The following is a 27877-nucleotide window of genomic DNA, read 5'->3' on the forward strand; positions in this document are numbered from 1 at the left end:
GGATTTTAACCCAGATTTTTCTTCTGCTAAGACAATCTAAAGGAGCAGCAGTATATTTGAAACCTAAGATACAGTCAAAGAATCCTCGAGAAAAGGAAACGATGTAAAAGCAAATAGTAAAATGGGTCTTGAAAAACATTGCTCCAATCCCTCAATTCTCCTCCTTGTTTTTCTGGACTGAGAATTGCGAGCAAGCAGAAAGCAGCACATAACTGCATTTTTTTTACCACATAAATGTAATAAAATCAAGACAACTGGGAGATGAAACTTAACAGTAGCTGTAAGTGATGGTGGTGGACCCACAGTGCACATAGGCTGGTGTTCCCACTGGTATCCAAAAACAACAAGGATGCTGTAGCTGCAGACCTAACTGATCTTTTTTCTTCTCCAGGCACACGGACACAATCAGCAACTGCTTTATGCCTACACAAGCAGGACTGTGTCAGCTGTGGGGTCCAAGAACACGTGGCTCTAGTAAGGTGCCTGGATCAGCATTCAGCACAGCAACACTGTCAGGCTCTCTTACAAGGAAAGAAACATTAATGGGCTCTGTTACATCTCTAAGTGATGGAGCTGTTTCTAGCACCTGTCTGGTTCCTTACTCTGCTTCTGACTTAGAGCCAAATTACAATCCTTTTCTATTCCCAAACAGTATTATTTAATTTTGCTGATACAAGGAGAGCTGCTTATGGTGTAAAGTACTTTTTAGGTGGATAAATGTCTCAAGGTGGTCCTCAGTGAGAACACCTTCAAGTCAGCCAGCTCAGCATAAAGCATCTGATGCAGGATATGAAGTATTAAACTACTGGCCGACAGATTCTCTAGTCAGCAGTAATCCATTCACAGAATGCCCTCATTTTCCAACCCATGAATATGATCCCTGTCTTGGCTTCGTGATGTGGTTAGTAAAGCTCAGCAACTCTAATTAACTCTGGATAGACATAATACTATTGCATCTACTGGTAGATATGCAGGAGAAGGCTGCTCATTTCACAACATAAAGCTTTTCATACACCTCACTCCTTATGGCCTACTGCTGGATTCCAATTTTGTATCAGTTCTTTCCCATACTCCCATAGTATTTAAATTATACATCTGTTTTGTTTTTGGGGTCTTTTTTTTTTTTTTTTTTTTGCCAGAAACTGAGTATGTCACACACACACACGCACATATATATATTTTTTTCACATGCTACTGATTCTCTGCCACAGAAGATCAGGGAGAAACTAGTGCGAGGTAGATTAACAAGAAATGGAAGACTGGAGTAGTGCACAGTTGCAAAACTCGTGCTATTGAGCTGCCATAATGACATACTACATCCTATTACTCTGCAATTACACATTGACAGGGACTGTCAATCTTATACTACATCCACTCAGCAGAACTAAGTGTACCATTTCTGTCCCCAGCGCGCTATGACTAAAACACTTCAAAATAAAGTTAAACGTGGTATTTAATGGAGCAAGGAAGATTCCAAACTTCGAATTAAGAAGGAGTGAGATTAGAGCATTTATAGTCTCATCATATCTGTGACAATAAAGAATGAGAAAACAAAACGACCCTGTAAGAACACATGCAGGCATAGAAATCATCTGCTAACATCCATACTAAACTTGGTAGTTTGTTCTCACAAACCCTCTGCTACAACCAGCTTTAGTTATCTGTGTGTGCTCACTACATCTCAGAGAGCCCATCCTCCTCAGCACTGTGCTGCTGAAAATCCCCCTTGGTACTTATCACATCTGTCCCCAAGCACACCACATCTCCAATGGTTCAGCTTATTCAGGCTTGAATGAGATGTGAACTAGAGAACAGCATGGTCCAGTGGATGGAAAACCTGGCTGAGACACTCTGTCTCTTCTGTTAATAACACAGAAAGATGCTCCTCTTATAGGCTGTAGTGCCACTGAAGTTACTGCCCTCTGGTTGCTGCTGTCTCTCTGCTGGTAGAAGCATTTGTGCAAAGTGCTGCTGGGTCATCTTTGGGTAAAATCCATCAGAACAGATCAGAGCAAAAGCTGCAAATTGTTTACACTTAACTGATGGACTTGGCTTCCCACAGCCTGCTCCACTGTCAGATCCACATGGGATCATCAGCAGCCCTGAGAAATAATGAAGGGTAGTGAAATCCTAGTGGCCACAGCTGGAGCCAGAGGGAGACATCTGGCAAGGGCCAGAGGCTTCATTCCAAGAAAACATGCCTGCTCAGGGGGAAAAGAAGGAGGTGCCCAAGAGCAGCTCTGAGCAAATTGTATCAACCAAGCACACAAATTCTGTCTTAAATGACACCACAAGGCTGCAAGCTCTCCTGAACAGTAGGGCTGCCTCAGTGCTGAACTCAGGCACAGCATCAAAACCAGTTCTCCGTGCAGCCAATGGAGACAGGCATCACCTGGGCACAACCTACCCACCCAAAAGCATGCATCCAAAATAGCTGGGCTGAAGCACCTCCTGGACTAGATGCTTAACAGCTAGAGACAGACAGAATGAATTCCACTTCAACAAACTTAAGTTTCCTTTCCAAATTTGTTTAGAAATGTATTATGACATTTCAATTTTGGTGAACTTCAACAACATATATAGCTGTTTCTGCCTATATTTTAAAAGTGTTTAAGAGCCACAGACACCCAAATGACCACAATATTTTTTTATAATGCATCATTTCTGCAGCATTACAAAGGACAACGGCCATTCCAGAAGAGTTGGGTACACCCAACAATATTAAATGTGGTTTCCTGCCCTTCCTTCTCCCACACTAGGTATAGTCAAATAGACACTGCATCCTTTGGTAGGATCCTTTCACTCTGCTGACAGCACAAACTTCAGTTTGGACAAGACTATCCCCAGTAAATGAGTTTGCTAAGTACCCATAGCAATTTAAAAGAGAGAAAAAAACAGTTGTTTAATCAGCTCCAACCTTTGACCACTTTTTTCTTATTCTCTGTATTCAGAGAAAGAATGTGAATACAACATACTGCAGGTGCTTTTATGAGCTCTGAACATTTGGCAAGCAAATTTTCACACACGTGGGACACACTTCCAATGGTACACTGGCTCAAAGTGGTCAGAGTTCAGTAATCCATTAAATCCCTAACAATTAAAGAACAACCTGACATAACGCACCACTGATCCTGAGCATCCAAGCCTGAGGTATTCAAATTCAGCATCTATCCAGAGGTCTGAGTCAGGGGGTTACTGTTAGGGAGATCACAACTGGGCCTTAGGGACAGCTTGCACAAGATGCAGAAGTATCTGCCCTACAGCTGCTCCATCTTGCACAAGAGCTAGCCAAGACCTGATGTTTCATCCAAATTCACTTGTAAGCTCCCATGTCCAGCTGCAACAGAGGGACCTTCTATTCCACTCCCTATGCAATATTCCAAGTGTGCCCTCAGCTCTGCAGCACAGCCAGCAGGCTCACCGCAGCCATTTCTGCTCCCCAAGCATACAGTATTGAAGACCTCTCCATTCTTGACCTCTTTTGGAATGGTTTTTCAATAAAATATGAAAATCACCACTTATTTTTGTTAGAAAATATATTTAAACAAGAGCCCTTTATATTCCTTTTGGGATAGACAACTCTGTGAGATCACACAGCATTAGCTGCTAACAGAGAACAAATCAAGGAAACTAACAGCATTTGCTTGGTCTCCAGGAAAGGTAATTCTTAAATGTCAAAAGGCAAAATATTTTTATTTCTCTCTATATACAGCAAGGCTACATTCAGTGTCTGACAGCTCATTATATATATCCTTAAAGAACAAAGGTATCTACAGCATAGAAAATGAGTATGCAGAATCGAAGAAAATTTACTTCCCTTCTCATATCAGCTATCTACTTCCAGACATGTAATTTCATTCCATTTTTATTTTTGTCTCACAAGAAAAAGCAGATCTGTAATGTTTGGATGCAAAGAAGGTTCCAAGACAATCAGGCCTTCCTAGCTCTTGTAGTCAGTCAACCATCCCGAGAGGATGAGGAGCACAGAAGTCTGCTGAAAGAAAACTTTAACGGTATGTCACTGCATGTGAAAGACAGCATATACACAACATCCAAAGAAAAAAAGCCGAGGTGCATCAGTCCTGCTGGAACCTTATGGAATATGCTTTCCTGCATACAAACCTTACTATCATAAGTTTTAAATTGTCTAACTTATCAAGAATGACCACCTGAATAGGCAGATGGTTCCTGGCAATAGAAGCTATTAAGATAGCAGAAAGGATACACTGAAATCCATTTAAGCTAAAGCAGGGCAAAATACAACCTCAAGATGAATAATTTAATACAAAGAGTAATTAACCACTGCCACAAACTAATGAAGTGCATGGTACTTCCTCTGTCACTTCAACGCCACAACCAAAATTAAGGGCTGAACACACAAACTGCTGAACGACGGCCTTCCGTTCAAGCTAAGCAGAAGCTTAGGTGATCATAACAGCTCCGCTTGAACACCTATTAAGCTTGCTTTTATTTATTAAATGATAAATACAGTGTACTTCTTTTAAGAGAAGTAAATCCTACCAGTGTAAATCAGTTTAGTATTACGAAGGCAGACAGAAAATGAGGAACAGCCTACAACAGCTCTGATTTATATTCTGCAAATAATATCAAAGGTCACCCAACTCCTAGCATAGTGTCGCACTGTAGCCATTATTAATGATTCAGTCAGCTAAATAAGCATTTTTTTAGAACTAGTAAACTGTGCTAGTTGAGTGTATATTTGTGAAAGCAATATCAATCACCAGGAAAATGAAAGAAATCAATGCTTTATTTGGATGTGGATTATATACATGGTTATTTTCTCCCAACAGCAGGGTCACAGATGGGAGGCTTGACAGAGACCATGATTGATATAATCAACTAACTGCATTGCTAACTCTCACAAATCACGGAATCTGTGCTTACAAAACATTGCAAGAGTCCTTGATGTACATCAAGAGGAATACACACACACACACAGTATACACATATGTATGTATGTAGTGAAAACGAATGCAAATGCAGGAAAGGAAAAATTCAAGATCATAAGCAAGGCAGGTGGTTTGCTTATTTTAGAGATGATGAAAGAATAACAAAGTCAGTATCTCAGCACATAGGGACATCTACGAAGGTGAATGCATTTTTATGTACACTCACAAATACCTTTCTGACCTTCCCCCTTCTGCAAATACAAGATAAAAGTCAACCGAGAAATTAAATTCAAGATAAACTTGTTTGATCTTTCAAGAATTTAATTACTTCTGTGAAGCAACTGATGTTGGAGCTCAACACCCACCACCAGGTAGCTTACGACAGCCTCTACCCTCCCTTCATAACCATGGATGGCATCTTACTGGAATAGCTAGCCCTGAGAAAGTTGTAATCAGGAAGACTGCACTGAAGCTGGTTCCCCACCTCCAAATCACAAGTGCAAAATACCGAGTCTTCTGCTTGCATCCAGCATAAGACCTTTGCAAGTAATACATCAGTTGCAAGTTCGTGGGAGAATACCATAAAGAAAAAGCCTCAGTGTTGTACAATGATGAGTTTAGAGGTTCACTTAGCTAGGCTGCTTTGGACACAACACATCTTACCCAAAGTGAAACTCCTTTCTTGGACAGTTAGTATGTTTCCTCCCATCACAATTGCTGAGACTTTGGAAACCCCACAAAGCTCAGCACAGATTTAAACAGTAAATTTGTCTCACTTCTTCTACAGAGGGACTAAATTCCTAACACCAGCTGACAGCCTCTGGGCAGGCTGTGATTTTGGCCAGCATTGATGCAGATGTGAAAGGAGAGATGCGTTCATCTGAATTTGCTGCACTCAGCCTTCCACCTCATCATTACTTCCATACCAGGAAGCACAAATCTCCAGATCTGAACACATGTACTCAACAGGGATTATTTTCTGTCTCTTATATTGTTTTACCTGACACCTTGGAAAACACTAGAAATACTTCTATATATATTCAAGTGACTGAAAACTTCCAGTAGCAGTAACAAAAATTAAACATAAATATTCTGAAAATATTCTTCACACAATCAGTTTTCAGTTTTCTATGTTTAAGAATAATAAAAACAATTTGATGTCATTTTTGCTTTCGCTTTTCAGCACTAACAAAAAAAGTTGAAGACAAGCGCAGAGGTTGGCATTTCCACATCACACATACAACTGATGAATCTGTAGGCAAAGTAATGATTTAAAACCTTAAAATTCAAAGAGATGCTCCACTGGGATCGCAGCTAATAGCAAGGGGTGCTGTTCAAATGGCACAGTTCAAGCCAAGACTTCACAGAGAAGAAATGCCATTTCTAGTAAAGTCAGCATCAACAGTTTCAGCCATAACTCCGCATTTCCAGTCTGTTTAATTTTCATATTGTTTCTCTTTTCCCATTCTCACCTGTTACATCCACTTACTGCTTTCCATCTTGTCCTTAGTGATTTTATCAGCAGTCACAGTTGCTGCAATAGCTCATACTTGCAATGTGTTAGATGGAAATTCACAGACTGGATGTGTCCGTGAGAAAAAGGATTCTCTGAGCATACATACACAGTTTACAATCACAGGTGGCTCTACTTTGACTAGCTGGATCTCAGGCAACAAACACAAGGCTTAGGCTCCTGATTCCCATTTTCTGTTCCCCTCTTATACCACCTTGATCTCACACAGGTTACATCACCAAATACTCTCAGCACACAGCCTGATTGCCTCATCTGTATTACAAGATTCCTGCTCTTATGTGGTCGCAAAGGGTTTAAGCTAGCTCAATTCACAGGACCACATTCAGAGCAGCACGGAACTCAGCACAGCCATAGCTCTGTTACAAAGCCGAATAAATGATGGAATGAAGACACAACATCAGTCTTAGCCCCATGTTGCTGCATTTATTTGTGCATCTCAACAAGGCAACACAGCTGCTGCTGCAGTTTCCAGCTGCAGTGCAGAATGGCATACAAAGGTGAGAGTTGCTTAGTTTGATAGGAAACCTCTTGTACTCTGTGCCAGGTTAGCTTTGGCTAAGCGTCAATGTCCACCCAGCCATTCACTCATTCATCAATTTGGGTACCAAGGACAAGGTGAAAATAGGAATAAGAAAGATCACAGGTTGAGATAAACACCAGGAGATTTTGCTTACCAGTTCCCATCAGAGGCAAAACAGAAATGACTCAAGTAAAATAACCTGTTGCTAGTTAAAATAGACTCACTTTGTGAGAAACAAAAGACATTGATTTTAATGGTTTTATCCTTTCCTCATCATTCCAGAGTGCAGCACAGGAGGTTTACCATCAGTACATGAGAGCTCTTCTCTGCCACTCTTTCCTTCTTAAATCTTTCATCTGGCTCCAGAAGAGATTACATAGCATGGAATCTCCATGGCCATCACTTACTTAGGGAATATCCATCTGCTTCAGCGCATACCCTCCATAAGTGCATCACCATCAGAAAACTTCCTCCAACCTTGATGCTCCCTCCTCTGCTGTTTCTCACTTTTTTTTTTGGTCCTCATCTTCTGCCTATTGGTGTTTTTTGTCCTTTCTTAAATATATTAATTCTATGTGTACGTCACCAAATGGCTGATTGACTCAGCTTTGTGTGTCAAGTGCTCCCCCAGTTATCTCTGGGGAGAAAAATTGATAATCTCAGATAAAATTTACATTAAAAAGATAATCAAAAGGCATTTAAAAACAATTCAGCAGTTTTGCAATCTCTTCATTAGCCCCTTTTCAAGTTTTTAAACTTCAAACAAACTAGTTTGCCATTGTCAATAATCAGAACATAGTAAGTATAAAGCCTCCACTGCCAAACAGGATTTAAAACAAACAAAAATAAATCAAAACCACATTTTCGAATTCAGGAGAACAGCCTGCCAGAGGACTACAGCTGTTCAATTGGCTCAGCCCAGATAACTGCAACACACAGGCCCTGGGACACACAACATTGTCAAGCCAACACAAAACACTGCAGCTAACCAAGGAGCAGTAAACACAAAGAAACTGCAGCAGCAGCAACAAAAACCTCAAAACAAATATTAAGAGGCATACGAAAGCCAAGATGCATTGTTAAAAACTGCCCAGAAATAATTAACTCACAGAATTACTATTTTATTCTAAGCACTTTTAATTAAGTACTCATTTGAAAACATATTCCTGTGCTCCCCCTAGTCCCTCTTCCCAGGGGATGACTGCTCCCAGCACAGCCTGGAACAGCTGTAGATAGGCACTCCTCATAGAAAGAGAACAATGAGCATAGAACACAGGCTGCCCAGAAAGGACATTCTCCACAGAAACCCCCACTTCTCTCCAAAAAGCAAGGCTCCAGCTGCTCCCAGCAACTCTAAGCCACTGCTGGATCCCAAAGCAGCAGCACCTTATTAAAGTTCAAAGCAAGAATCTTTTCAAACTCACTCCAACTTTACCTACTGAAGTTCCTTCAGATCCCCATGCAGTTCCTGAGCTGGACGTTATACGGGTCAGCCCTACAGAGGAGCTTCAGTGTACACCTAACTACCCAGAGAAAGTGGCTGACACCAGCCAGCTTTTATTAGGTACGCTCTTATGCTGTGGGACACCATGAGTGGAACTATGAACAACATAAGTACAGTAGCACATTTAAATGCATTTTCCTCTACACGACCTTCACCTTTCCTTAGCACAGAGACACACAAGGCACAGGGCAACAAAACTGGTGAGGGGTCTGGAGCCCCCCAGCCATAAAATGGAGACATGGATCTCCTCTCCACCACTGTGCTGCTGTGACAACATACTGACACTGTAGATGAAGGGGCTCTTTAAGTATTCAAAGAGACAGATTCAGAAACTCTTGTTGAAGAAAGCACGTCTTTTTAAATACCTAAAAAGATTAAAGAACGCCAAGTCTGACTCTAAGCCAAGGGGAACCTGGCTCTTAAATCATTTAAGGCCCTCTGAAAACCACCACTTGATTCAAAAGGTTGAAGCATCATTTGTCTAGCACTTTAAAGAAGAAACAGCACCAAAGAGCAATGGACCTGCTACAATTTAGCACTGCTTAGACACCTGCTGAAAGCACACTTTCCAAGCAGCAGCAATAACAATGTAGTGAATGAGCCAATGCCTTCAGCGCACGAGATGATGAGGACACAGCCGTTTTAAAAATCCTACTCATTCTTCTTTTACTCAGCATAATGCTGGGAATTTATTGTCAAATAAAAAAAAAAAATTAAAATAAAAAAGCCCTGAGCCGCAGCTCAGTCAATAAACACGACCAGAGATCAGAATTTAAACATGAAATAAAAACTATAACACCGCATGAATTTGGCAGATCAGGCATATAAGTCTTCGAAGTTCAATTAACTAATGGCTTTAAATAGGCATTAGCATCATAAATAATCTGTAGCGCTGCACACAAAATACTACTATTAATTTTCTTGTCTTGGTGCAAGCCTATGGAAAAAAAAAAGAGTAACAAGCATCAAGTTTATATTACAGTTAGTATTTTATGTTTTAGACAGCAGCATGGAAGTGGCTTTTTGTAGCAGATCCTATTGATGACCCCAGAAAAAAAATCCCAACATCTCACCTCTATCCAGCAAAGCAAAGAGCTTAGGTTCCAAGCTGCCCTCAAACTGAGGAGCAGCACAAGCTGGGGCAATTAGACCACAGCAACCCCTGAAGTCCTGCACTTCAGAACATGTTTTGGGTCCCTCAGCTGCTCAGAAGACATAAAAGTCATTACAGCTCTAGTAGTTTGTGGATATTTAGGTGTTAGTTGTTTTTTGGGGAGCTTTTTTTTCCCCTCTCCCCATCAAAGAAATATGTCCAAAACATTCCTTATAGCTTAAACTACAGAGGCTCCTCACTCACCACTGGAATTCAAGCTCTGGTGGCAGCCACACAGTCATTCCCTGAGCAATGAGAAGTGTGAACACTGCAGCTCCTCCGAGCAGCTTGATAGATTACTTTTTAAAGACAGGCATGGAGAACGTGAGCACTGATGTAGCCTTCCAGAGAGGAGAACTAGGCTGGAACAAAGCTAGATTATATTACAAAGATCTGGGTGACCAAAAGTGCTCTTCCCTCTAGCAGCTCAAATTCAGGATGAAGAAGGGGATGGTAAAAGGATGGCACCAATATATTCCTTCCACAGTTTTCATTTGACCTTTGGTAGATCCCACCAGACATCTCTCCCATCTGCACTGGATTCAATGTGTCTTTTCTATCTCCAGGACAGCCGGGTAGGGACAAAACCAGAAGTCAAAACATCTGTCAGCCTCTGCTACCTACAGCAAAGAGCAACTTTTTGCTTGGGAGACCAAAGCAGTGAAAATGCATTGGCAGTAGGCCTAGATCTGCCAGGCACTGTAGCTGGCTGAATGAGAGGGACAGATCTGACAAGGACAAGCACTACCAGGACACTGGCTGCAAGCACACAAGCAGGCTTACGGACAAAAACCACTCACCCAGGAACTGCACAGAGAAATAGTGGGGATGGCGCTGAATGGGAAAGATGAATCAGCAACAAGATGACAGAGAGCAGGACGGCTGGAGCTATGCAGTGCAAGAGTGGCAGCATATCTGGGATTTAAAATTAGCCTTGTGCTCATCTCAGAGCCTCAAGAGCATTTCAGTTCTCACAGCCTGAATGTGCTCAGCCAAAGACAGCCCTTGCTATGGGCACATGAGCCAGACAGCAGCACTGTCCCCACAACCTCCACCCCTGACTGTCACTCTGCTGCTGTCACTCTCTTTGAATGGTCCAGCATACATTGGCTCTTGCTAGAGGAGACATCCAGGAGCAGAGCCATCTGATACAAGGCTGGAAAAGGGGAGAGGGTTGGCCACATATCTGCCTTATGCTCCCATCTCCAAGGTACTCCATCAATCCCAACCAACTGGAAAACCTTACATGCCCTTCTCCTTTCCTCTGCCAGCAGAGATCACAGAACAATCTTGTTTGAGTGGCACAAGCAGCCATCTGGGCCACAGTCTGTTTATCTGAGCCCACATCACCTCTCATACATAGAAAGCATTACTAATAAACAATAAGACTTTTTTTTTATTGCCCAGCTTATGCACAGAATAACACATTGAGACAGCAATTTTCAGGCAGCGATGCATCCCCTTCCCTCCCCTCCTCTCTCCTCAAGGCCTGTTTCTGTTGTATTTTCACATGTCTGTCACTGCAAACAAAAGATATATGCCAAGCTAATGAAATGTCTGAGTTGTGCTATGTGGGTGTATAAATGAGCCACCATAGCCCTTGTGTGCTTAGAGTAACTGTAGGAAACGCATTTCCAGACCTGTCAAGACTCATCACTTTTAGAAGGAATAAAAGATAACGGACTTATCATTCCCCTTCAAGCAAGAAAAAGAAAAGAGAAAGGAAAATGTACCAATAACTAAAAGGTATGGAGAAGTTTCTGACAGGTACCTTCTTTCCTTCCTACCATTATTAGTATGATAGATATGTCAGGAGACTCAAGCTCTTGTATAGTTGGATGCTATACAAACAAAGGGCACCATACAGTCCCCTCCTGGCAGTAAGATAGGAACAAAAGAGAAAAGAAACATTCAGGGGAATGAAATGCCTGAGGTGGCATGACTGATCTGCAGCAGAGCCAGAACTTCTAGCCACAACCATGGGAAATCCCAATTTCACATATATGCCTTGATGTTGTAGCTGTGAGACACTCTGCTTGTGCCGTATCTCCATTAGCTGTCTGATCTCCTCCCCACAAAGGCTGCCAAGCTCCTGAGAACACTGCAGGAACCAAGAACACCAAAGACCAGGCAGCAGCAAGGAACAGGGATGCATTTTGCCTTCCATAGTAAAAAACATGGCAGACTCAGCAAAAGGAATTCACCCCCCTTCTCAGTGCTTACTGAAAGCATTCACCAGTCATTTAACTGGCCACCAAGCATTCCAAGGAGAGCGTACTTCCACAAGCAATGTTAAAAGGCACTAAGCATTTCCAATCCCCATAGAGAGAACTGCAGTTCTCAAGTGCATCTTCCACTGTTTCAGGGGTAATAAAAATCCTATTGTCCCCCTTAGGTCCAACAGTGCCGTCCCACACTTACTGCATGCAGTCAAAGCACACATCAATGCTAAGGAACAAGCCAACATCATACCAGCAATGCTTTGACATGAACAGAAGTAAATCTTGACTTTCAGCTCCAAGAACTCCAATCAGCATCAGCTCCAGTACAAGGTGGTGGTCTACTGGTTGGTGAGGATTTGAAAGACTGTGTTACAGCTGAGCACAGATGAACTGCCATCTCATGGCTCCTTTTTCTTTTCCAGAGGGTAGGCTGAACATAGAGACTTGAAAGCTTCCCGCTAATACATGCATAATCATTTAGTACAAGAAATGCACATTTGTTCTTTTTGATCCAGACTTCCTAGGTTCATTCCCCAGGGACATCCCTGTTTAGGCTTATATTCTGTTCAGGAAGAAGCAAAACTTACAAAGATTACATCTGTCCATATTTTATGAAAAATCAACTACTTACCAGAGCTGTGCAAAGTAGTCAACTGGAAACTAATTTACCTCCTGAACAAATTTCAGGAAGGCAGATCTTCCTTTCATTACCTTAAAATGTTAACTTACAATTCTTGTCAGATCTGTAACATCTGAGCAGATCACAGAACTCAGACTCAATGCAAGTAAAGAGCTAGAGAATTCCCAACACAGTGATGTATCTACACAAGTGCCTGCTCCCTCACTCGGGGGTTAGTCATGCAGTGCTACACATGTATTTCACTAAGGACTTGCCAGAATCACCCAGAACTGAATCCCAATGCTTGGGGATTCCCTCTCAGTACCCACCATGGGTAAACATGGAACTGTGCATTGCCATGCAAATCCTCTGATCTTCAGCCTCAGTGACCCACTGCTAGCAAACAACAAGTAAAAAAGAGAAGAAAGCTGACTCTACTGCCCTTATAAGTCATGACTGATGCTGCCAACTGCTTTCTGAGATGTAGCTGAGAAGCCAGGACTACACCAGACACTTACTTGTATGTCCATACTTGAAGAGCCAAGAAAAGAAATCCTGACACCAGTAACCCACCAGGGCTTTTCAATGCTAGAAATGAATGCTGAAGGGCAACTCAGTAGCCTTCTATTTTCTTGCAGGGGTTTTTCATAGGTCAAAGGGGCCTAGTTTACAAAAAACTCCCTACCCATTTTAAAAGAGAAATATAGCAGCCTCAGGGTGGGCAGACATATCTATTAACTCAGATTCTATCTTTGTTTGCTTCACCAATTTTAATATCTTTATCATCCTATGCCCATCAAGCCAGGTAGTACCACTTTCCTCATGTTATTCCAAGGAACTTAAGGCACAGAGGCTATTTTACTTACACAAGGACATATAGGAAAACCTGAGACAACATAATGTTAGACCAGAGTTCTCACTTCAAGAGCACTGAAATTGTTCTCCAGAGGCTGTTTTCTCCATTAAGTAACTCCCACAAAGGAAGTCCCTGGTAATAAAGCTCTACTGAAACAGATCATCTTTCCTATTTACAAGTGAAGCAGAAATACAGAACTTCCATACAAGTAATAGATATCCAATGAGAGGATGATGACGTATGTTTTGCACTAGGAGCCCTCAAAGGAGGTTTATCCAGGATTCCCACCACAGTCCAGTCCCTGCCAGAATTTTTGTTCTCCCATGCCCCACATACACATTCACCCATTGTCTCTCTCTCACACACTCATTAGCTTTTCTTTTAGTGAATACGAAGAGATCTAGTCCGCTATATTCCCCAAGGACAGTTATGCTACTTATCCCAAGTCACAGCAAAGCAGAGTCTGTAACCAATTGTAAGCATAGGAGGCAGCAGAAATAGCTGCTTTAAATCAGCTTCACATCACCCAAGAAAGGTAGCAGTCACAATCCAGTAATAAAGAAGGAAACACTCCTTTTCAAAGATCAGGGCTTGCCAAACATTCCAAAGGAGGCAGTCTCCACATAGAGATGCTTCCCCTTCATTTAATGATGTTAAGCAGGAAGAGACTCACATCCACCCCTTCTGGATGCACTGGTGAATTGCTTACACCTGAGCTCCCAGGGCTGGTACACACCTTCACCAGATACTCAATCACTGGTTCAGGCCATCACCTAACAGTTCCCATATGTCACCTAGCACTTATTTATTTCCCCTATATAACAAGAAACACTATGATTCTGACTTCTTTTTACATCTGTAACACAATAGTGATGCAGGGTGTAGTGAAGGGAGAGATGTTTTTGAGTTATAAGTCTGCTGACATGGATTCATTTCTAGAGTTCTCACACACTTGTAACTTCATCCTTCTTTTCAGTCTGCTGCCTGCAGGTTTTGGGAAGTCACTGTTCTGCTTATACTAGAGCAGCACCTGGAAGACTCAGCCAAAATCAGAGCACCATCACACAGCATACAGGCAGGACACAAGGTTGGCACTTCATTGGGAGAGAAGACAAAAGAATGCAAGGTCCTGAGCACATCCTTAGAGCTGTGCTACTTGCCCCAAATACTCCATTCTGCTAAGTAATCCATGTAGTTCCTGCTATTATGCACAGACTTTTCCCACTATCCTCTGAACTGAGACCAACCTTGTCCTTTTTGCCACTGCCCTCCAGTATTTCTCATTCCTCTTTCTCATTGTGTGCCCTCATATTTCATTATTTCTTTTCCAGTCCAATTTTGATTCTATGTTGCTCAATGCACTCCAAATGACCTCAGAAAGCTTGCCAATAATCTTGAGGCTATTCTTTTCTTGTGTCTTAACGTGCATAACACAACTTTTCATTTAAGAAGGATCAATAGGTCTAATGTAAACAATTGTACAACATTCTTTGCTTTTCATGAATCTGATCTGCAGAACCTCTGAGCTTCCAACACTTCAGCAAATTCCTATGGGAGATGGTGGCTGCTCAATGCTTCAGGAAAAAGACATCAGTTATTAGTTCAACTACATAAAGTCTGAACCTAGCTTAATAGCTTCATTGCAGCTAATTTCTTTCTACAAGCTTGACTAAGAGTCAGGGCTCCCATTACGTTTCTATCTCTGTTAATGACTTAATAATTCTAAGTAGCACCTGAACTACTCAGTTTCATTTGCAAAACAGAGGTGATCTCATGTCTGTCACAGAAATGTCAGATTTAACTCCCAGCACTCTTTGAGGTCTTCAGATGTAGAGTGCTGGAAAACAGTGCCTTTTTTTTTCTTTTTTTTTTTTTTAATAGATATGCTCTTGCACGGGACCATGTGCTGAAGAGGAATCACTTTTCCTCTCTCTACCTAGGTACAGCCTTTTTGACAACAGTAAAGAAGAAACACCCATTTTACAGTCACCTGCTATCCCAGCAAGCCAATCAATCAAGGAAAAACAGGAAATCACTGCTTGTGCCACTGGTACCAAAGGAAAGAAGCACCAGTCTCCAATACCTACAAGGAGTATAGCTCTGTGAACAAGCAGTGTCCATTGCTGACTGACAAGCCTGTTAATCTGGTCCATCAGAAGCAGGCTCTAAAGGCTCCAGGACAAAAAGAATCAGAGAATGCCTTGGATTAGAAGAGACCTTAAAGATCATCCAAGTTCCAACCCCTCTTCCATGGGCAGGGTTGGCACCCATTAGATCAGGGCCCCATCCTCCAACCTAGCCTTGATCACCTCCAGGGATGGGGCATCCACAGCTTCTCCAAGCATAGTGTTCCAATGCCTCATCACACTCTGAGTAAAGAATTTCTAGCATCTAACCTAAATCTCCCCTTTTAATTTAAAGCAATTCCCCCTTGTCCTATCACAATCTGCCTACACAGACACTGAAAAGTAGAAAGAGGATGGAAAGAAGATAGAAAAAGCACAAAAACCCAATGAGGCACCAAGCAAAGGCTATTTCTGGTGTTTGAAGAGAGAACAACTAATAAATAAAAAGAGTTTAGAGCAAAACATCTTAAATATTTGTTAGTATTTTGGTTACCAGACAAAAGCTTGCCAGGCTTCTTTTGGTAAACTTTACCTAGGCTAGTGTCTAGTTTCATCCACACGATGAGCTAAACCCCCTATACCTCTTTATACCTCTTCTGTGTCAGCTAAGGTCACTTGTACCTGTTCACTCTTGTCTCTCAAGGGCTTTAATTCATCACTGCCAGCACAAGCTGAGATGCGATTATCTCATCATTTGCACTGTGAGTCTGGTTCAGAATCTCAATGCAAGGCTAACCACTGTCAAGCTTTCCCCTTGTGCATGAGCAGAAAGGCTCAAGGAAATACTCAGGCTAAGGGGCACGTGTGATTATTGCCCACATAGCAAGGTCAATGTTTTTCTTCCAGATCTTCACTGAGAAGATAACTCTTTTCTGCTGTGTACTAAACTGTACTGTACAGGAAGGAAGCAGGACATGGCAGCTCTCACTGTAATGACTCACAACAGCAAAATGATGTTGTACCATATGCTGAGAGCATGGGATCAACTTGCTACATGACTTTGCTGTAGGGTCCTTCCCTAGAGGCTGCAAAGGAGGAGAAGATGGTTGAGGTCCCCTTGCTAGTGCTTCTCCTTCCCCAGATGCCCTCTACCAGCACAGAGAGCAGAGATGCAGGACATTCAGTGCCTCCAGCTTTGAATGAAGGAGCCCTCCTCCCTTGATAATAAAGGGAGACAAGGAGAACTTCTGGTTAATTTGGCTGACTAACCTGTCATCAAAGTATGGATAACTCCCAAAAGAGCAACAAAGAAACAAAAGGAAAAATGAACTAAAACCCACAACCACACCCTCTCAACAAGTAAACAGTAGAACTATGATGTTTCCAAGGTATTGTGGTTTCTTTCAGGCTCAGATGTGTGAAATAACTTAGGTTTGAAGGGACTTCTGGGCCTTAACTAGTGCAATTCCTTCCTCAAAGCAGATCCAGCTGGATCACATCACCTTATTGTTTTTGTGTTTTTCCACCAAGCCTCTTCCTCCTCGACTTTCCTGCTTGACTTCTCCCCAGTTACAAAGAACACTTACTAGCTGCATATGAAAAGCAAAGAGTGGAAACTCCTACACGCTTATTACTCTGCAGCACAAAGACAGGGTTTGGGTATCTCCAAATATCACTGTAACACATGTTCAGTAACAAAAGGTCAGTAGAAGAGTTGGACTGAACAGTGTGAAAACATTTGAACTGAAAGGAGACAAAAACTCAGTTTAAAAGACCTTCTTCCTCCCATAGAAAGTAGTCAGCGTGGACCTCCTTAGCACATGAAAAAATTGACCAAAAATCCCTTTGGACAGGTATTACTTGCTCCCAAGGAAGGCCCTGAGTTTACTACAGAATTATTTCTTTCCTTGATTCCTTTTCTAGTGTGAGCATGAGCTTCATAAGCAACATAAACTAAGCAAAAGCGTTGCTTTACCAAGCAAAGTCTAGGACCTCCTGGACCTGGCTGGACTTGATCTTCCATCATAAATGAGTATGATTCTATGAAATTAGTTGCCAAATCCTGACCTACACTCTTTACATATTAAAATGAGGATGATTTTTTTTTAAAGGTCTTTCTGCTTCACGGACTCTTAAGTGTTTGCACACACTGACAGCATAAACAAGCACTAGAATTGCCACCCAGCAGGAAATCTGAGGATGCACAACATTTTGATCTTCTGCCACACTACCATGATGCCACATTCACCAGAGGAGCAATCAAGTGAACTGCCTCTAATGAGTAGATCACTGAATACCATTTGCCTCAGATTCAGAGACGGAAGCTACACCAAAGTAGAGGCAGGATGATGTTTCACAGGAAAAAATACAAAAAAAAAAACCAGGCTGAGAGACAGGGCATAACCACCCCTCTTTCAAGGTACAGCAGTTCCTTTCAAAAAGATAGCCAAGATCTGACATGTCCTCAGTGACTTTCCGAGAACAAAATGTAGAGAAAAGATGTTTGAAGAATGCTTTGCTGTATGCCATCACAAGTGGCTGCTGCTGAAACAGAGACTTGATAGAAGTTAGTTGGTGCAGTTGACCCAGAGGAAGCCCCAAGCCTCACAATCCCTTAACAGCCCTGGTCCACATCCTTACACCAGGCCCTGCTGCTGTGCAACACACCCTGCTTCTCCTGAAGAATTTATCTCAAAGAAGTCTCAACAAAGGGGAAAAAAAGAAGTTATTAAAAAAGCTTCCAAAGGATCCTGCCTATTCAATGTCTTTGACTCTGAGGCATTACCAACACCTGCACAGGTTAGCAAATTAGGCTTTAGGTTCCCAATACAATTCGCTACTTTTTCTTACACCTTTTAATTTTCACATTTTTATGTCTCTTAAGAAAGGCAAGAGACTTTTCTACCTCTTCTCTCACCCCACAGCAGCCATGACTGTCCCTCAGCACAAATCATTCCTCTCAGTGCCAGCTCAGCTCTCCACAAAGCCAGGTGGTGAGCAGACCAGGGAATGGGGGCAGCTTCAGAAAACCCCCCCTCCCTCCCCCTACTCCAACAACCACCACTCCCCAAAAATGTGTTTCCTGTTGGTTTTTTTCCTCTAAAAAGGTGAGCCAGACTGGTTCCCTGAACAGAGAGGCTGCAATTGCACCAGAGCAATGGATGGAGATGCTGCTATGCCTTAAGGGTACAGGTGAGTGGTAGGAGTATCCACTACAGGTATAATTGTAAAAAAGCCTGTATCGCAGAATCACAGCCTTAAAAAAACAGTTTTATACATATTTTGCAAAGGCTTCAGTGACTAAACAAGTAGCAAGACCTAGTTCAAAGCCTACCCTTGTCCTCCTTTGTCATGATGATTGATGATAATGGTAAATTTAATGGTATTTCATTCACCCATCAAAATATTACTCCCCCCAAGGGGGTACAACACAGCGAAGATGAATGAGGAAATGAGAAGTGTAGCACTGTACTTTTGCTCCTAAAATCTCCTGATTTATGCTGCACAGGAGAGATGCCTTCCACTGAGCCAATGAGTAGCAGTGCCATGCATCTGCTACTTCATTTCCTCTGTCTGCTGCATGAGAAGCGCCCATGTGTGCACTAAGAACGTGAAAAGCCACTTATTTATAAAACAAAAGTGCTAGGGGTATCACATTGGTTTTGTAACAAATTATTTTATGAACACAGTCTGGGAAAACATGATTGCTAGGGTTACAAATCACAGGTCACATTTTTCCCCAGTGATAAGTATTTAAAGCCTTTAGAGTTTTTACAGAACCAGAAAGGAGTAGCTCACATTAAGTTCCAAAAATCTTTCCCCCATAATATTGGCATAAAATGAGATTTAATGGAGAGAAAGAGATTAAATGTTCACAGAGCCCTCCATTGCTTGGGAAGCACTGATTAGGTGGCTCCTCCCAACACTGACTTTCCTCACCTTCCCATCCTAGAGGATTTGAGGAGCTATGTGAAATCAGGCAGTCAACCTAATGCTATTCATCTCCAAGATTACACTTGCTATAAAGAGAGGTACACTTGCAACACTCATCTTTATGCTACTGATATGTCTTATCCTGAGGAGCTTGGTTAGACTAACTGGCATCAATTGCCAAATCTAAGCCACAAAACTGCCTAAGTAGGTGAAACAAAGAAATCCCTAACTGCCTCATCTACCTTCATCTTACACAAGCATCAGTCAAATTTTTTGGGCTACACTAATAACAATTAGGACCAACATAAAAAAGAGGATGTAAGATCTATAAGAGGTGGCTAAAGGCAATAAAAAAACTCAGTCTGTATTAACTATTCAAATAGATCCAGTTCTCATCGCTCAGCAGCTGGAAGGGCCCATTTATCTTGCATTAGGTTTTTATGGCATGCTATTGCCTTAAGCAAGACTTTTGAGCTGTGACTATGTGAATGAGAAAGATTTAAATTTAAAGAAGAGAGCAATTGTAAATGTGTCATTTAAGTACTTTACAAATGTTATTGCAAAAGGTAATGCAATTCAGAAGCTGCCTCTTCAATTAATACAGAAGGTAGAAGGCGGCTGAGTCCACTACACTGTTATAAAGCTTGATATAGCAAGTGGGGAAGCATTTCTCCATAAAACACCACATGTGAAGCACAGTCCCTGACTTGCCTATCCTCAAGTTCACTGATTGCTCTCCTTCCTGGAGGTTTTCAGGGACATCTTGAATAGGTCAAGTTTAAAGTGTGCTCTAATGTGTTTTAGATGAGATTTCATAAAATAAGATGTATGAAGTAAGATTCACGGTGACTCTTAGTGCCCAACTTGTGAGGCCCTTGTAGGCATTTCAGACATTTGCTCTGTACCATCAGAAATTGTTAGCTTCTTTTGGCCTTTCAGAACTCCAAACTCATATCTGTATTTTCCACGTGCAGTATGCACAATTATTGATCACCTCTAGAGGTCCCTTCCAGCCTCTACAATTCTGTGATTCTGTGTGAAATAACAGAAATCATTCCCTGGAAAATAAGTGCTGCAGGAAAAAGTAGTCAGCCTGAGATCGGGTACAGAAGAAACAGCTGGATATGTCTTCACTGTTTTTATAACAGATGCAAGTGAAATGTATCATATAAGGTGTAAGCATTCAGAATGGTTGCAAATCAAGAACTGAAAACAGTATTCACTCTTCCCATATTCAATTGCATAGTTAATGATAAAATGATGTATCAGCATAAAACCAACTCTGCTACATGTCTTGTTTTATGCCAGAGGGATGGTAAACACATTTCTTCTAAGCCCAGGAGACATTGGGTAGTCATTGCTGCCAGGCATAAAGGCAATGAATGCCAGAAGGTAACACAGGAAAAACACGTGGGGAAGGTCCAGATGTGCTGGTCCAACCTGTTTGATAAAGCTGTCTGATGCAGTATGCAAGTGCTGAGAGCCTGTCACAAGTAGAAGGTTTGTCCCTTGGTTTGCTAATTACCAACCTCCCTCCCTTGCTTTGTTATTTAATGGAGTCATTTCACCAGTTACACATTCCTCCAGTGAGAAACAAGGCAAAGTAAAACATCAGTCCTGCTGATAGGCCACCTCAGTGCCACAGTAGCATCTGGAGGATTGTGAAGTCTCAACATGTGTTACCCTGCTTAATGTATCTGCTAAAGACACTCCAAGAAGAATTATGAGTGGCAGCTCTCAAAAAACTACAGAAGCTCATAGGGAATTTCAAAGGCTCATTACCCTGAAATGTTACTGAAAGCAACCCCAAAAAATCCAAAGACAACCTCTGAGAATCTGCCCTTTGAAAGAAAGAAAAAAGGTAAAAAAGAAAAAAAGGATTTCTCATCAATGCTTAAGTGTTGAAGTGAGTGAGACTCTGTCCTCAGAATAAAAGAACCTGCACAGAATGGAACAGTGCACTGCCTTAAATCAACAACCAAGCAAAAAAAAAAACAAAAAAACAGGATGGTAAGTCTTAGCGAGAAATAGGTGATGTATCTCCTGCTCATACATACGTACGCTTCCTGTTTAAAATGTTGCCTACTGCCCAAGAACTTCTTCCCAGGAAAGACTCATCTACTGGGCAGACAGGCACAGACTGAACTATCATCATTCACCATCAGGGCTCCTATGAATAATACCATGCCTTATTTTTTCATATTTATTAAAGCAAATAAACATATAAATCACAGCCCCCATTCTGTTTTCTGTGATGGACCATAAATTTTTCTGTCATCAACTGATTTATTTTTCTATACCAGCCTTGCTCTGACTTGCATTCTCCCAGCTAGCATCCAGCAGTAACAAATCTATGCCATACAGAGAACTCACTTGTTCAAATGACAAGCAGCCCACCACCACCTCTGCGCTAGACATTGTGCACCTTTATTCTGGAAGAGAACACTGTCCAAGAGAGTGTTTGGGACGTTCTTTGCTTCTATAATCTTGATGATATGACCACTGCTTTGCAGATGTCTGAACAACAAAACTAGTACTTCCTCTCCTGTTCCATCTTTTTGCTGAAACATCAACATACACTTTAGAGCTTCCTCTGCTTTCTCTTGTTCTTCCCTTTTTCTGTTTAAGCACCTTGGACAAACAACAAATGGCTCAAAAGTGATGAGCTGGGAATGGTATTTAACTGAGGAGTCATTAAACACTGGTACACTGAACAATGTTCCTTGGAACAAGAAGCCGTAATTATTTTTCTCCTTTGAATAAGTCACAGAAGATAAAGATGAAAGACCTACTATATTTTCAGGAAATTTATTACTACTTAGTTAGCACACAACTCAAGGCATAGAAAATGGCTAAAGTCAGGAAGTTTTAAAGTCCTTCATACCGTGCTCTCAAACACTGAGCCACTTAAAACTGCCTTTCGCACATTTAGGGCTAAAATAAAACTGCACTCCGTGGGCTATTGATTTATTCCAGCCAACTGCAACTTTAGAGAACACATCTCATTATAGAACGCTCGCGGATGTACTCCTGGTTTGTGGTTCATTTACAGATGATTATAGCACTGTTATTTCATACATCAGTGCTTCCTAATAAACAAAAGCTGCGTCCTGGAGGGGGGCTTCTGTTACATCGACATTTCTTCCAGACACGTCCTTTTTGAAGATGGTGAGACACTGTAGGAACTTTCTCAAGAAGAACAGGCATACAAGGGCACGCTATCAATTTCATGAAAGCCTGCATTTCAATTTGTCTGCATGAGGCCAAACGGTGAGTTTTCCTCAAAGTGACATGGCTCTCAAGGCTGCAGTATCTCATCATTTCTCTGTTTCTTTGAAAACTAAGATTCAAAGGGTGATTTCTAGCATGCGACACAGCTGAAACATCCCATTTAGTAGCTGTCACATCACTGGCTCATATTTGACCTGAGCTCCTGAACTCATAAGGTTTGTGGTTCAGAAGTTTCAGATTATTCCATCACCAAAAACATTTGTTTTTTAATCAATGTCAGAACAGTCCAGAGCCAGTTTAGGTGGTAGGAACTGCCATTGAGAGCTACCAGTCAGGTGCACGATTTCTGTTCACATGTTCTGGGATGCTTGGAGCAGTGCTGGCACGTGTCATCTGTCCTCAGCACAGCAAGGATGTAAGGCACAGGGAGATTTTACTTTGGGTTATAAATTGTGGTGGGGATGGACCACATGTCTCCAAGGGAAAAGTCACCCCTGGCTGACATGTTTGTGATCTCTTGATTAAATAGGAAAAGACTCAATCACCTTTTGCCTTACACAATAGACATCATGTAAACATGAAGGATTCATTCTACAGTCTGCGTACGCACTGTCCTATTCACTTTTCACTCCTCTCAAATCCTAAATAGTACACTTGTACAATTATTTTTACACCATTATAGGGTTTTTAGGATTAAAAATGTTATATTAATTTCAAGTGAAAGCATTCCTCCCAGGCCCATTTTCTAATTTCAGTTACAGTTTTAAATGTTATTATTTGTAAGATGGGATAGATTTGAAAGTAGCTCCCTGCCATACAGCAGCATAATTCACGCAAACAAAACTAAAACCAAATTCCAAATGATCCAAGTGGAAGTCACAGTTCAAAACAGAATACAGGAATTCCAACAGGTCTCTACAGACCCCCTGTAGCAGAGCCACAGCAAGCACACATGTATTTTATAGAGCAACAAAACCAGCAGCTTGCAATATAAATCTCAGCCCCTCAAACTCCTAGTTTTCTTTTACAATCAAACTGCTGCAGCCATCTCCAGCAGAAAGCTTAGAATGAAACTGGAAAAAAAAACTTTAGCAATGGAAATTAAATCCAGCAGTAAAGTGTAAAGTAGTAAGACCTCTGTGCTTTAAGTCTCCCAGGAAAGCTCTGCAGCACATCATGTGGCCACTAGTCTGAAAGACAGCAGTTTGTTAACCACTCTCTTGTCTCATAGCTCTCTCTTAAATGCTGTTAAATAAGACCAGACTTACGTAGGCCAACTCCATGACCTCCTAAGTTTTATTATATCCAAAATCAGTTAGCAGTAGCATTTGAGAAAAGCATGGGAAAACACAGCTCGGCAAGAGTGTCCACAGTTTTTGTATCAATACTGAGGATGCATGCATGTATGCAAGCTCTAAGCATTACTAACTAGAGGTGAGGAGTTTGAAAAGGTCTTAAGAGTTTTTCTGTCCAGCTCCTGGACAATGTATACATGTGAGATCATATACTAAAACTGTACTTTCAAACAAAGCAACACCTTCAAGAAACTTCAAATCCCCTCTGTAGCTCCTTTTGGTGTCTGAATTTGGGCCCCAGAAGTCACCATTACATGCATTCAATGCATCTGTGCTTTTTATGTATACATTAAGTATAATCACCAGCAGTACACAGATGTCTAATGTATATCAATGAAACATTTTATTGAATAACAGGAACAAGTTGAAAATTGAAATATTTTTTCCCTGTTCATATAATTTTCTTGTAAGACCATACCCTTCATCTGCACTCTATTTTATGGCAGTACTGACATAGTTTAAACACAGCTTCTAGTGCTGCCAGATCATATGTTAGATGTTACACTGAGCAACTGGAAGCAAAGATGCAAAGAGGAGCAGGAGAAATAGATACCACTTGGCCAGAAAATGAGCCAGAAATCAGATGCCAGCCAGAGAAACAAACTGACTTCTGTTGAGGAGTACCTGATTAAAATATTTGAAAAAAATAAATAAAAATTGTCTGGCTGAAGAGCGAACAGGTGGTAACTATTTACATTCTATTTTGAAGCACAACCTAGGTTCAATAACAAATAGAAGTAAACTCTAAAAACACAGTAACATCACAGAATAATGGTTCACTGGGATTCTTTGTTTTGTACCTTGACACAACAGTGCCTGGTACATCCAAGGGTGAGATTTAAGAGACCCACTTAAACCTGCCATTTGAAAATCAAGGTTCCATGCAAACTTGACTGGCTAGAGGACATTTTCATCTTAAAAAATCATCCTGATCAGCTATAAAATAAGATACCCAATGCTTTAGCCAACACCTGCGTTACTTGAGTTCCCAGCAGTCAGATATACAGGCTGAAATAAGGAAAGGCCATGCATGGCAGACCAGCAGGCACTGAGTCACTCTAACCACCAAGGGTCAGTGTTGATTCATTCAGCTGAGAAAACAGTGGGAAGAGTATTTTTGACTATACCATGAAATAGGCTTCATCTGAGGGAGTCTTCTAATTCCTACCACATCTGTCAAGGCCCAATACTCTTCCATGAGAGCTTTCCAGGCAGCAGCCCTGACTGCAGCATGCAACCACTAGCATAGGATGCTGGTTGTTTGCAGCTGCCCTTCAATTGCAGATTTCTCCTGAATGATTCATGCTTCACTCTAGAACAAAGTGTATGAGCAATACCCTTCACTTACACAAACTGAGAGGATCAACAGCAACTTATATACCTGATCTAAATTAGCCATTAGCAAATCCCAGCTTGGTATCTCCAGAGTTGTTTTTTTCTTTGTATCTGCATCGGGTTAGTGAAGGGGCACTGGACCCTCCTCTCTATTGCCATCAGATAAGAAAAACTCCTTTTTTTTTTTTCTTGGGAATAGCATAGTTGTTGGTTTCTGATGTTTTTGCTTCTTTTAGCATAGTTTCACTACTCACTCAGCCTTGCATCATCCTTATGGCTATCATGCCATCATCTTATTTAACTAAAGGATGAAGAAATGATTCTGAACATCACTTTACTCTTTCAGGCCCTCTGTTCCCAAACAGCAAAGGGAGAGAAAGAACTTCAGTGTGTTAACAAGACAATGTGCTAATAAACCCAGAGTGCTGCATGACCCCAGAAGGGGTAAGGATATCTCACTTACCTGCAACATTCAGTTTGTTTGTTATACTTTATTTTATTCATCTGTTTTTTAATTGCAACGTAGCCAGAACTCACGCAAACACGACTAATTTACACATTCTGGAATAGAACAGCAGCTATGATGCAGCTTTACACCTGCAATTGACGTGCTGCAGTCTGCACAGGCTCAGCAAAGGTTTTAGGATACCTCACTCCTACAAATCTCCCAGTGCAGCAAGCTCATTCCAGGCTGGGGAACTGGACTGGATGCTCTGTAACAGCATTTCCAAGATGTGCCAGAGCTAAGCCTCAACACTGCAGGGGTGAGGGAAGCACATGGGAGCACTGAGCAATTCTCACCTGCACTAAGGCAGAGAAAGCAGCACAAGAATCAAGGGAAGGAGTTGAGTACCAGCCATTGTGAGGGGGAGGCAGGTGAAGGACAATGTGAGCATTTTTCAGAGCTTGTGCAGGACAGAGAAAATTGAAGGAAAAGCAAACTACGATATAAGAACAATGGAGGAATGGGAAACTGCAACTAGCTGGGAAAAGGGAAGGCACTTGAATAAATAAATACTGTATTTAGTGAAGTCGGGAGAGAAATTGTAGTTTAAGGCATACAAAAGCTGCTAACTGATCAAGGGAACAGTGTAAGCACGGTTATGAGGAAGGGGCCTGACACTAGCTATGGGATCACACTAGGAAAAGACAGGCTTTGAACAAGAGGTCACCCTTGCAAAAACAAGTACGTGGACAAATCGTGAACTCCAGAGAATATTCATCTCCTAATTAAGGTGAATGTTTTCCAAGTCTTATTGCTCCTTAGCTATCAACAAATTAGCATGCAACCTGCTGACAAAGAACCTCAAAAAGAGCACTGATTTACAAATTTACATAATAGCGGAGAAATGTCAGAATTTACGCTTTCACACTTTGCCTGTAATTTGACTCTGTTTGTAACACGGGGTTGGACTGTTCTTCTCTTGGGGCAGCCTCACCCAGGCTGCCAAAAGCTGCACTAAGGCTGGCCACTGGCAATTTAGTGATGGAGATTGAGACTTGTACGAGCCAGCTTTACTTGTGGTAGAACAAGGAGATTCTGACATGAATGGGACAAAGCACGGCAACACCACAACAGGCAATTCTGGGGCTGAAGGCAGCAAGCACTGCTCTGAAAGTATTATCTGAGATGCACAGTTATTATTATCTGAGTTGTAGCTGAGGACAAGCAGCTACTCAGCTGAAGATAATAGCAGCCAGCATCAGCTTCTAGTAGAGCAGTTAACACAGAAGAAGCCACCTGGAATTTCAAGTCAATCAGATAGGTAGGCTGAATGCTCGAAGTCCAACACACAGAGGACAACAGCCAAACAAGCCCCTTTTGCTGCAAGTCTTCTGAAGGAAATTGAAAGCAGACTATCCTTTTCAAATTACACTACACATTAGTAACATTATATACTGTCTGCACATTTGAGCTATAACTTATATCACTCCTACTTTAATTTCCACTGAATTAAAGGACAATCCACTTGTGGGTCTGACAAAAATCTCATTTACTCAGCACCTGCACAACAGTACCTTCACTTGAAATCATCTGTTACGAAGAGGAGCAGCACATTAACACTGGTGCTTCAGCTTATAGCAAAGCCACACATGCACGTGGTTGCTTAATGCCAAGACTCCTTATGGCCGTGAATGGGACTGCTCATGATAGATCCATCAGTACAGACCATATTGAAGTTTAGCTGTGGGAGGAAGGGAAAGAGATGAACCCTGGGGGGCTTAGAACAAGCAGTTCTGCAGTAGACAAGATACAAACATCTTGTCCTTGAAGAACAATCACTTACAGAACCACATCTGCAGGCTTATTATTGAAACCTCTGTTCAGAGAGATCATCCACAAAGGGAGTGAGGAGCTGTGGGCCAGCAGGCAGGAGCCTTCCCTCTGGACTCATGCTGTAGTGTCTGCTCTGCTTTGCAAAATTGTCTGGGGCTCAGGCTTATTCAGGAAAAAAAAGTGATTGAAAAGGAGCTGTGAGCCTAACTATCCAGCATATAGGCAATAAAACTGCTTTTAGGAAATGACAAAATACAATGTGAGCAAGGAAAGCGTAAAGGCTTAATTATTTTTTGCAGAGTATTTCTGACTGCTGACACAATTATACTTGACCTCCAGCATAAACAGCCTAAGTAAAGGA

The 27877-nt window shown here is 41.6% G+C and overlaps 2 protein-coding genes across 8 annotated transcripts in view; both read right to left on the reverse strand.

Moving 5' to 3' along the window:
• TSPAN4 (tetraspanin 4) overlaps positions 1 to 27877 on the reverse strand; it is a 392906-nt gene that overhangs the window by 269597 nt on the left and 95432 nt on the right. The window lies entirely within an intron of this gene.
• The window catches only part of CD151 (CD151 molecule (Raph blood group)), a 169630-nt gene continuing 142851 nt past the window's right edge, over positions 1099 to 27877 (reverse strand). For 3 of the 4 annotated variants that reach the window (XR_016466758.1, XR_016466759.1, XR_016466756.1), the window contains one exon: positions 1099 to 27678. The gene's annotated coding sequence lies outside the window, so the exon portion shown is untranslated. The remainder of the gene's footprint in view (positions 27679 to 27877) is intronic. The other variant, XR_016466757.1, reaches the window with a different exon arrangement.

The sequence above is a fragment of the Phasianus colchicus genome, chromosome 5 (assembly GCF_987193195.1).
Source record: "Phasianus colchicus chromosome 5, bPhaCol1.hap1.1, whole genome shotgun sequence".
Taxonomy (NCBI): domain Eukaryota; kingdom Metazoa; phylum Chordata; class Aves; order Galliformes; family Phasianidae; genus Phasianus; species Phasianus colchicus.